At 50.6% G+C, this 8760-nt stretch overlaps 1 protein-coding gene across 1 annotated transcript in view; it reads left to right on the top strand.

Moving 5' to 3' along the window:
- Rcor1 (REST corepressor 1) overlaps window positions 1-8062 on the top strand; it is a 97912-nt gene extending 89850 nt beyond the window's left edge. The window contains exon 13 of the transcript XR_002379354.3: window positions 8032-8062. The gene's annotated coding sequence lies outside the window, so the exon portion shown is untranslated. The remainder of the gene's footprint in view (window positions 1-8031) is intronic.
- The last annotated feature ends 698 nt before the right edge of the window (window positions 8063-8760 follow it).

Genomic DNA, 8760 nt, shown 5'->3' on the forward strand with positions numbered 1-8760 from the left:
CAGAAGACACTGGCCCTGACTTGGCCCCAGCCTCTGGGATCTGCTTGTTAGATTAACTATAGGCCCTTAAACTACATCTAGTCAGAGAAACATGAAAAGGAATAGAGAGAAACAGTACCATGAGTGGGGTCGCTGGTGTGAGCTGTGTGTGTGTGTGTGTGGTCGTTAGTAGCTGCTAAAAGGAATGTGGAAGAAGGTGGGGCTGTCTGCTACTGAGGCCCTGGAGCACTGCAAACAGAGGCACTCTGCTGGGAGCTTGGGAGATCAGAATGCCCAGAAAAATGTGCACAACAAGACGGAAGCCCAGCTCTTGAAAATTCAGAGGGAAACCAGGGCTATGGTAGTAACTGGATGAGGCCATTCATGTTACTTTCTGACAAAACCAGCCAGGTTTCTCGGGCCTCTCTCCACGCCCAGCCCTCCACTGTGCCTTACCTGAAGATGGCAACCATGCCATTGGTTGCTTTCCTATCCTTATAAAGGATACTTAAAAACTATTGTCACCAACCAAAGAACATACATGGGCTGGACCTACTCCCCCACCTCCCTCCACACATATGTAGCAGATGTACAGCTCCGTCTTCATGGGGTTCCCCCAGCAACTGGAGTTGGGGGCTGTCCTTAAATAAAGCTCTTGCCTCTCTGTGGATTCCATTCCCCTAACTGGCTTGCCTTGTCTGGCCTCAATGAGAGGATCTGTCTAGTCCTGCGGAGACTTGATATGCCAGGGTGGGGGGATATTCAGGAGGGTCTCCACCCTCTCAGAGGAGAAAGGGGGGAGGGATGGAGGGAGAGACTGTGGGAGGGGGAGGGGACAGTGATCAGGATGAAAAGTGAATAAATTAATGGAGAAAACTGTTGCCCATCTTTTAAGGTCTTTGTGGTAGCATCTTTATAAGAGATGAGAAACCTTTCCTAGAGAACCCAGCAAGCCTCTTCCATTTTTTGGCCAGAGCCAATCAAAGATCACACTTATACCAGTCATTGGCAAAGCACAACCACTGGTCAGTGGCTAGATCAGCTGCTCTGGAGGAATCACGTGATGGCTAGTCATGGTTGTCAACTTGACTACATCTGGAATGAACTAAACTCCGAAAAGGGCCGGGTACGCCTGGGAGGGAGTTTTGATGAGTTAGATCATTTGACTTGGGAAGATCCATTTCTCATCTGGATCTTGGAGGAGGGAAAATCTGTAGTGAGATTTTTTTTTTTTTTTTGAATTTTGGTTTCTTTTAAAAACACGGAATGATTTGCCTCGTGCTCCATCAGGGGCATGGTTTTGCCAGCTGCAGATACTTTCTATGAGTATGTGACGTCTGGAATTCTGGGGACTTTTTAGAGGTTATATAAATGCCAGGGCACCCAAAAGGTGGTGGGTGATTGGTTGGTTGTGGGTTGTGTTGTTGATTGTTGTTGGTTGCTGGTTGTAGTTGGTGTCAGTTGGTTAAGTACTTGTGCACAAAGAAGAAACAAGAGGAAATTAGACATCCTGGCAGCAAAGATCAAACTTGCTCCAAAGAACTCGACACCCTACTCAGTAGGAAGGAGTCTAAGGACAACACCGCCCCCTTTCTGGGCCCTGACTTTATTCAGGGATCTCTTTCCTTTCCTCTCTGCCCCTCTTTCTCTCCTATCTAGTGTAGGGGGGTGGAGGGATGGAGGAAAAGGGGGCAGAGAAGGGTGGAAGTAAGAAGACCCCACAGAGCATCAAAGACAGCTACAAAGATGCACCTCTACTCTGGGCCACACCTGCAGGCAGCCTGATGAAAGGTACGGAAGAAGGATGCTCCTGCTCTTGCCTCCCTGGCCTTCGCTGCAATCACAGCCCACCTCTGCGATTCTAGCACGTTCCAGCCTCAACAAATGAACGAATGGATTCTTGGGCCCTCTGTTCATAGGCAGCCATTGGTGGACTCACTGGACCACTGCCTGTAAATCATTATAACCCCATTCCTATTCAGATGAGAGTTCTGTTCCTCTAGAGAACCCTGGCTGACCCAGAGCCTTCGTGGACTGTGCTCCTGTATGTGTTCTGACCCTCAGAACCTTTGATGTCAGAGCCCTGACAGGACATGCCTGCCTCCTGGGCTACCATAGTCCCTGACATGCCTTGCACTTACTTTTGTCTCTCTCCTCTAGAATGTGTGTTAGTCGCTGTTCTATTGCTGTGAAGAGACACTCTGACCAAGGCAACTATTACAAAAGAAAGTAGTTTTGTTTTGTATTGTTTTTTTTTTTTTTAAATATAGTGTTTATCCATGTAGCTCTGGTGGTCCTAGAACTCCCTTTGTAGACTAGGTTGGCCTCAAACTCACAGAGATTTGCCTACTTCTGCCCCCCTCACTCCTGCCAAGTGCTGGGATTAAAGGTGGGCTCCATCATCACCTGGCAGAAGAGAGTAACTGGTGACTTGCTTACATTTTCAGAGGTTTAGTCCATCATCGTCATGGCAGAGAGCATGGCCACACACATGGTGCTGGAGCAGTAGCTGAGAGCTACAGCCTGATTCACAGGAGGGAGAGAGAGGGAAAGGGAGGGGGAGGGGAAGAGAGAGGGAGAGAGAGAGAAGGAGAGAGAGAGAGAGATTAGCGTGGGCTTTTGAAACCTCAAAGCCCATCCCCTGTGACACAGTTCCTCCAAGTCCCCACCTTCTGATCCTTCTAATCCTTTCAAATAGTGCCACTCAAACATATGAGACGATGAGGAATATTTGTATTCAAACCACCACAGCATTGAAGGCTTCGATGTGAGGACCTTTGTTTTAGCTCTGGCTACATCCACAGTACCAGGATTCCAGGCTCACAGCAGGTGCCCAAGAAGGTCTAAGTGAGTAGATGGATCACGAATCACATTCAGAATGGGCCTGGACGTCAACACCTTTCATCCCCCAACAATGCTGGGCTCCATGGCAACAGACTCAGAGAAAAAAAATCACTGTTCTTTCCAGAATCCACATTAAGTAGATAAACCTGAAAAATTCAACCAGACTCAGCTGGCAAGAAAGAGATGGAGTAGTCAAGAAACGCTAAGTGCCCCCTTCCCAGCACACACTGCAGCAGGAGAGGGAGGCCGTGCTCCCTCTCCGGTCACCCTCAAAAGCTGCTCTGTCCATTTCGTGCTGTTTGTGAGACAAGAAGGAAATGCTGATGGGAAAGACCCGGGCCACGGTCAAGGTGGGCATACCTGATAGAGTGGGAGAGCAGGAGTGCCCTGGCTGCCATGGCTTATAGAGCACCACCAATTGACCCACTCAGATACAAACACCCTAGTCAGGCTCTCGATTGAGTCCCATAGCAGGTGAGACTCAACCTTGTGGGTGCCAGGGTCTAGGCTGAGCAGCAGAAGGCCATCCACCTTAGACTTTTGGCCCAGTCAGAGAGAGAGAAGTTGGAGGGTAGCTGTCCTATGCCGGAGTCTAAGATGGCAAGAGGGCATAGCCAGAGAGCTAGGGTGCAGCCTGGGACTCCGCATTTGGCACATGAGCTGTTGTCTGGGGCTTTTGGGAAGCGAGCCACGTGCTGCAGTTCAGCCACGGTGAGGGAGAAGGCAGGAGGCTGCACCTCCTCTATTGTGTCCTCCAGAGAGGCTGTTGGCTCGCCCTGCCAGCAAACAGAGGCTTTGAGCCAGAGGCAAAGCATTTTGCCCCTCTTGTTCCTGTTCCAGTGACTTGTAGATGGTGGGTAGCTGAGGCTGGTGTGCTGACGGACCTGTAATTCCAGGTTCTCCCACTCCCGGAGCTGGAGCTCTCTGAAGGACCTTGGACTGTGACCTCCAGAAGGATTGCTCTACCCTCCCTGGTGTATTCTTAACCCCCTGCCCCGATGGCCTCCCTGAAACCTAGTTCTTGGGCACCCTTGAGCCATGGGTGCCAATCGTGTGGAGCCCTGTACTAGGAGGCTCCTGCCTCTGAAGTTGTCTGTGGGATAAAGCTACAGTCCAAGCGTCAGCTCTGCATGCCCAGACTTCATAGACCATCTCCCTGAGGTGGCCGCAAGTGCTGCTGGGAGTTGCTGCTCCCAGGGGCTCTAGAGTTCTGACACTTGAGGAGCGCCAGCCAGCTCCACGGTCTGAGCATCCAATCACGTTCTCACCCACACCGCATTCCTTCTGCTCTCTGCCATGCAGCTTCAAGCTAGACCTTCCTGTCCCTTCTGCCGCAGCTCTCTGGCTCCTGATCCAGACTTGACTGGACATTGATACCGTTTCCGTTCCTAGCTGGCCTTTGTCCTCCAGGCCTGGGACCACCCCCTCCACTCTCCTAGTGCTGCTACTCAAGAACAAATCGCCATGGGTGTGTGGCTAGGAACTGCAGCAGGATCGCTGCCAATAAACTGGGTTGGCTAATTCTTCCTTTTTTCCCCATTCTAAACCATTCAGATGGGCAGCATCTGCTATCGCCTCACTGAGAATGGATGGGGTAGGCCATGCTGACAGCAACCCTTCTTCTGTCTTTGGCTTCCTAATGGCCTCTCTCTCCTGCTTCCTGGAACTAAGAGAATTAGCTTCCACCCTGGCTCTGCCTTCCTAATAGGCTGAGCCTCGGACCTCAGCCTGCTGCCCCCGGGAACAGAGCCCGCCGCACACTGGAGCTGGGCACACACACTCTGTCATTTGCAGAATTCTGATCAATTTAAGCAGAGAGGTTCTTACTAAAAGGGTATTGAATTCCTCAAAAAAAAAAAAAAAAAAAAAAAAGATTGAAAATGGAATTACCATATGGTCCAGCAATTCCTTTTCTGGGCACATGCCCAAAAAATTGGAAGCAATTGAATTGAAAGCATGGGCTGGAGAAGACAGTTTTACTCTTGTGCTCACAGCAGTTGGTAGGTAGAAACGATCCAGGAGCCCGTCCACTGTGGAATGGAGGGACTGAGGTGGGCTAGCAGGACAATGGAGTATTAGTCAGCCCTGGAAAGGAAGGAATGCCTGACAAGGTACAGCATGAATGAGCCGGCGGATGGAATGTGTCTCATGTGAAGAGAAGCCAGGTAGTGTGGGCTCACAGCAGAGGCAGGCAGAGCTCTGTGAGTTCAAGGCCAGCCTGGTCTACAGGGAATAGCCTGAGCTACATGGAGAAACTCCATTTCAAAAACAAAAACAACGCCACCAACGAAAAGAGAGATGGAAAATACGGGCAGTAAATATGCTTTATTTTGTTTTATTTATTTATTTATTTATTTTGGTTTTTCGAGACAGGGTTTCTCTGTGTAGCCCTGGATGTCCTGGAACTCACTTTGTAGACCAAGCTGGCCTCGAACTCAGAAATCTGCCTGCCTCTGCCTCCCGAGTGCTGGGATTAAAGGCTTGTGCCACCACGCCCGGCAATATGCTTTTTTAAATAATAAAACAATTCAAGGTTTGATGGACAATATTAAATTAAAAATCCAAGGATCTTACTGAACCCAAAGCAGGACCTCCAGGCTGTGCAGGGGGCAGCTGTGCAGGGGGCAGCTATGCAGGGGCCAGCTGTGCAGGGGCCAGCTGTGCAGGGGCCAGCTGTGCAGGGGGCAGGCTATGCTGAGGGCAGCTGTGCAGAGGGCAGTTCTGCAGGGGCCAGCTGTGCAGGGGGCAGGCTATGCTGGGGGCAGCTGTGCTGGGGGTAGCTATGCAGGGACCAGCTGTGCAGGGGGCAGGCTATGCTGGGGGCTGTGCTGGGGGCAGCTATGCAGGGGCCGGCTGTGCTGGGGGCAGCTGTGCTGGGGGCAGGCTATGCTGGGGGCAGCTGTGCTGGGGGCAGCTATGCAGGGGCCAGCTGTGCTGGGGGCAGCTGTGCAAGGGCAGCTGTGCAGGGGGCAGCTGTGCTGGGGGCAGCTGTGCAAGGGCAGCTGTGCAGGGGGCAGCTGTGCTGGGGGCAGCTTTGCAGGGGGTAGCCGTGCAGGGGGTAGCTATGCAGGGACCAGCTGTGCAGGGGGCAGGCTATGCTGGGGGCTGTGCTGGGGGCAGCTATGCAGGGACCGGCTGTGCTGGGGGCAGCTGTGCTGGGGGCAGGCTATGCAGGGGCCAGCTGTGCTGGGGGCAGCTGTGCAGGGGCAGCTGTGCTGGGGGCAGCTGTGCAGGGGCAGCTGTGCAGGGGGCAGCTGTGCAGGGGCAGCTGTGCAGGGGGCAGGTGTGGTGGGGGCAGCTGTGCAGAAGCAGCTGGTTTTTCAACAGAGAACCCTGAGGAGGGAGGCTGCCAGTACGGTACAGAATCTGTCCAGCCTGAACTCTGCCTCCAAATGGGAGCCCTCAAGATGAAAACAAAAAAGCATTTTCTAAACAGAAACTGGGACAATTGCCACCAGCAGCTCCTCTTCATAAAGATGGTGAGACATGCTGCCCACCAGGGTCCAGGCCTGTGACACATCCTGGCATTCTGGAGGCAGATGCAGGAGGATCCTAAGTTGGAGGTCAGCCTGGGCTACAGAGTGAGACACTGTCTCAAACCAGTAAGGACAGGCACTAGAGAGAGGGCTCAGTGGTTAAGAGCAATGGCTACTCTTGCAGAGGACCCAGGTTCAATTCTCAGCACCCATATGACAGCATGAAATAGCTCCTGCTCCAGGGAATCTGATGCTGTCAGGCACCAGGCCTGCCTGCCAGGGCACAGGTACACATGCAGACGACACACACACACATACACACACACACACACATATTTTTTTTTTAATTATTTTATCCAAAATAACAAGGAGAGCAGGGATGGAGAGATGGAGAGAACAAAAAAAGAGGAAGAGAGGAAGGAAGGAAGGAAGGAAGGAAGGAAGGAAGGAAGGAAGGAAGGAAGGAAGGAAGAAGGGAGGGAGGGAGAGAAGGAGGGAGGAAAAGAAGGAAGGGAGGGAGGAGGGAGGAAGGGTGAAGAGAGATGGTCTCAAGAGCATCATCTCAGATCTATAGGCAACTGTCTGTGCTTGTAATTTGAACAGGAAGAGTTTTTTTGTTTTGTTTTTAATGAATTTTTAGGATAGCTAGAAAATAATGGGTTTGTTTCATCCTGGCATCTTCGTGTGTGTGTGTGTGTGTGTGTGTTTATACTTTGTCCTCATTTTTTATTGTAACTGATAGATCTTACAAAGGCAAGCTGATAAAGAAGATAGCTAATAAAATGGGTAAAAGAGGCCCTCAGAAAGGCAGGAACCATGAGTGCAGTGCTGGGGAGAGCAGAGGGCTTAGTGCAGAACACCACGCCTTGCCCAGGGCCAGGCTCTCAAGAGTCTGGGGCCTGGAGCCACCTGGCACTAGGGAAGAAACCTGACAGATAGTTCAGGCTGTGTCTAGGGTTGATAGGGAATAAGGGACCCATGGCTTCTGCAATGACCTCACTGAAGACTGCAGTGTCCTTCTGCCGCCCTCTATTGACAATACCCAGCACTACCCCAGCAGGCTGAGGAGAGCTGAGTTCTTGGTCCAGCACTGGCAATGCAAAGATGGTGCTGAAGACAACAGACTGGTCAATCTTGTATTTGATGCTGCTATTTCTTTCTCTCTTGTCTCCTTTTTCTGAGACAGAGTGTTTTGTTTGGTTTGCTTGAGACAGGAACTTACAATGTATCCCTGGCTAGCCTGGCACTTTTTAATGCAGGCTGTGTAGACCAGCTGGCCTCAGACTGATACACATGCTTTTGCTTCTGTCCCCCAAGGGCTGGAATTAAAATCAGCACCATGATGAGGTGCCTGAAACATGGACTTAAGATCTTGAACTCTCAGCTGGGTGGTGGTGGTGCACACCTTTGATCCCAGCACTTGGGAGGCAGAGGCAGGCAGATTGCTGAGTTCAAGGCCAGCCTGGTCTACAAAGTGAGTTCCAGGACAGCTAGGGCTACACAGAGAAACCCTGTCTCGAAAAATCTTGAACTCCCTTTCTAGCACCCCCTGAGGGTGACCTTGAACATCTGATCCTCCTGCCTCTACCTTGTGAGCTTGGGAATTACTGGCTTGTGCTGGCACCATGCCCAATTTTGTTTTCTGGTGCTTTGTTCTTCTTGTTGTCTTTTTTAACTCTATCTATCTATCTATCTATCTATCTATCTATCTATCTATCTATCATCTATCTAGTGTTGTGGCGGCCAAAGGATATGCCTGTTTGTTTTTGTCAACTTTACCCAAGCTGGAGTCACCTGACAAGAAAAAACTTAACCAAGAATTTCTTCCATCAAATTGGCCTGTAGGTAAGTCTGTGGGAACATTTTCTTCTCTTTTGAAAATGTTTTATTAGATTTATTTTATTTTATGTGTGAGTAATATTGCCTGCCTACACGCATGTACACCATGTATGTGCTTGGTGACCATGAAGGTCAGAAGAGAACATGAGATCCCTTGAAACTGGAGTTACAGATAGTTGTGATCCACCATGTGGGTGCTGGATATTGAACCCAGGTTCTCTGTAAAGTTAACAAGTGCTCTTAACTGCTGAGCCATCTCTCCAGCCCCCAGGGGCATTTTCTTGGTTAATGATTGATAAGGAAGGGCTCAGCCCACTGTGGGCGGTGCCACACCTAGGGAGGTGGTCCTGGGTTGTATAAAACCAAGCTTAGCAAGCCATGGGAAGCAAGCCAGTAAGCAGCACCCTCCATGTCCTCTGCTTCAGTTCCTGCCTCCAGGTTTCTGCCTTGAGTTCCTGCCTTGACTCCCCCAATAATGGACTTGACCTGGGACATGTAAGCATAATTAACGCTTTCCTCTCCAAAGTTGTCTTTGGTCATGGTCTTTATCAGAGCCATAGACACCAAACTGTGATAGAAGATAGCTTGTAGGAGTCGGTTCTTTCCTTCCACTGGGATCAAA

Source organism: Mus caroli, unplaced genomic scaffold (genome assembly GCF_978045245.1).
Source record: "Mus caroli unplaced genomic scaffold, Mus_caroli_1 scaffold_14, whole genome shotgun sequence".
Lineage (NCBI taxonomy): Eukaryota > Metazoa > Chordata > Mammalia > Rodentia > Muridae > Mus > Mus caroli.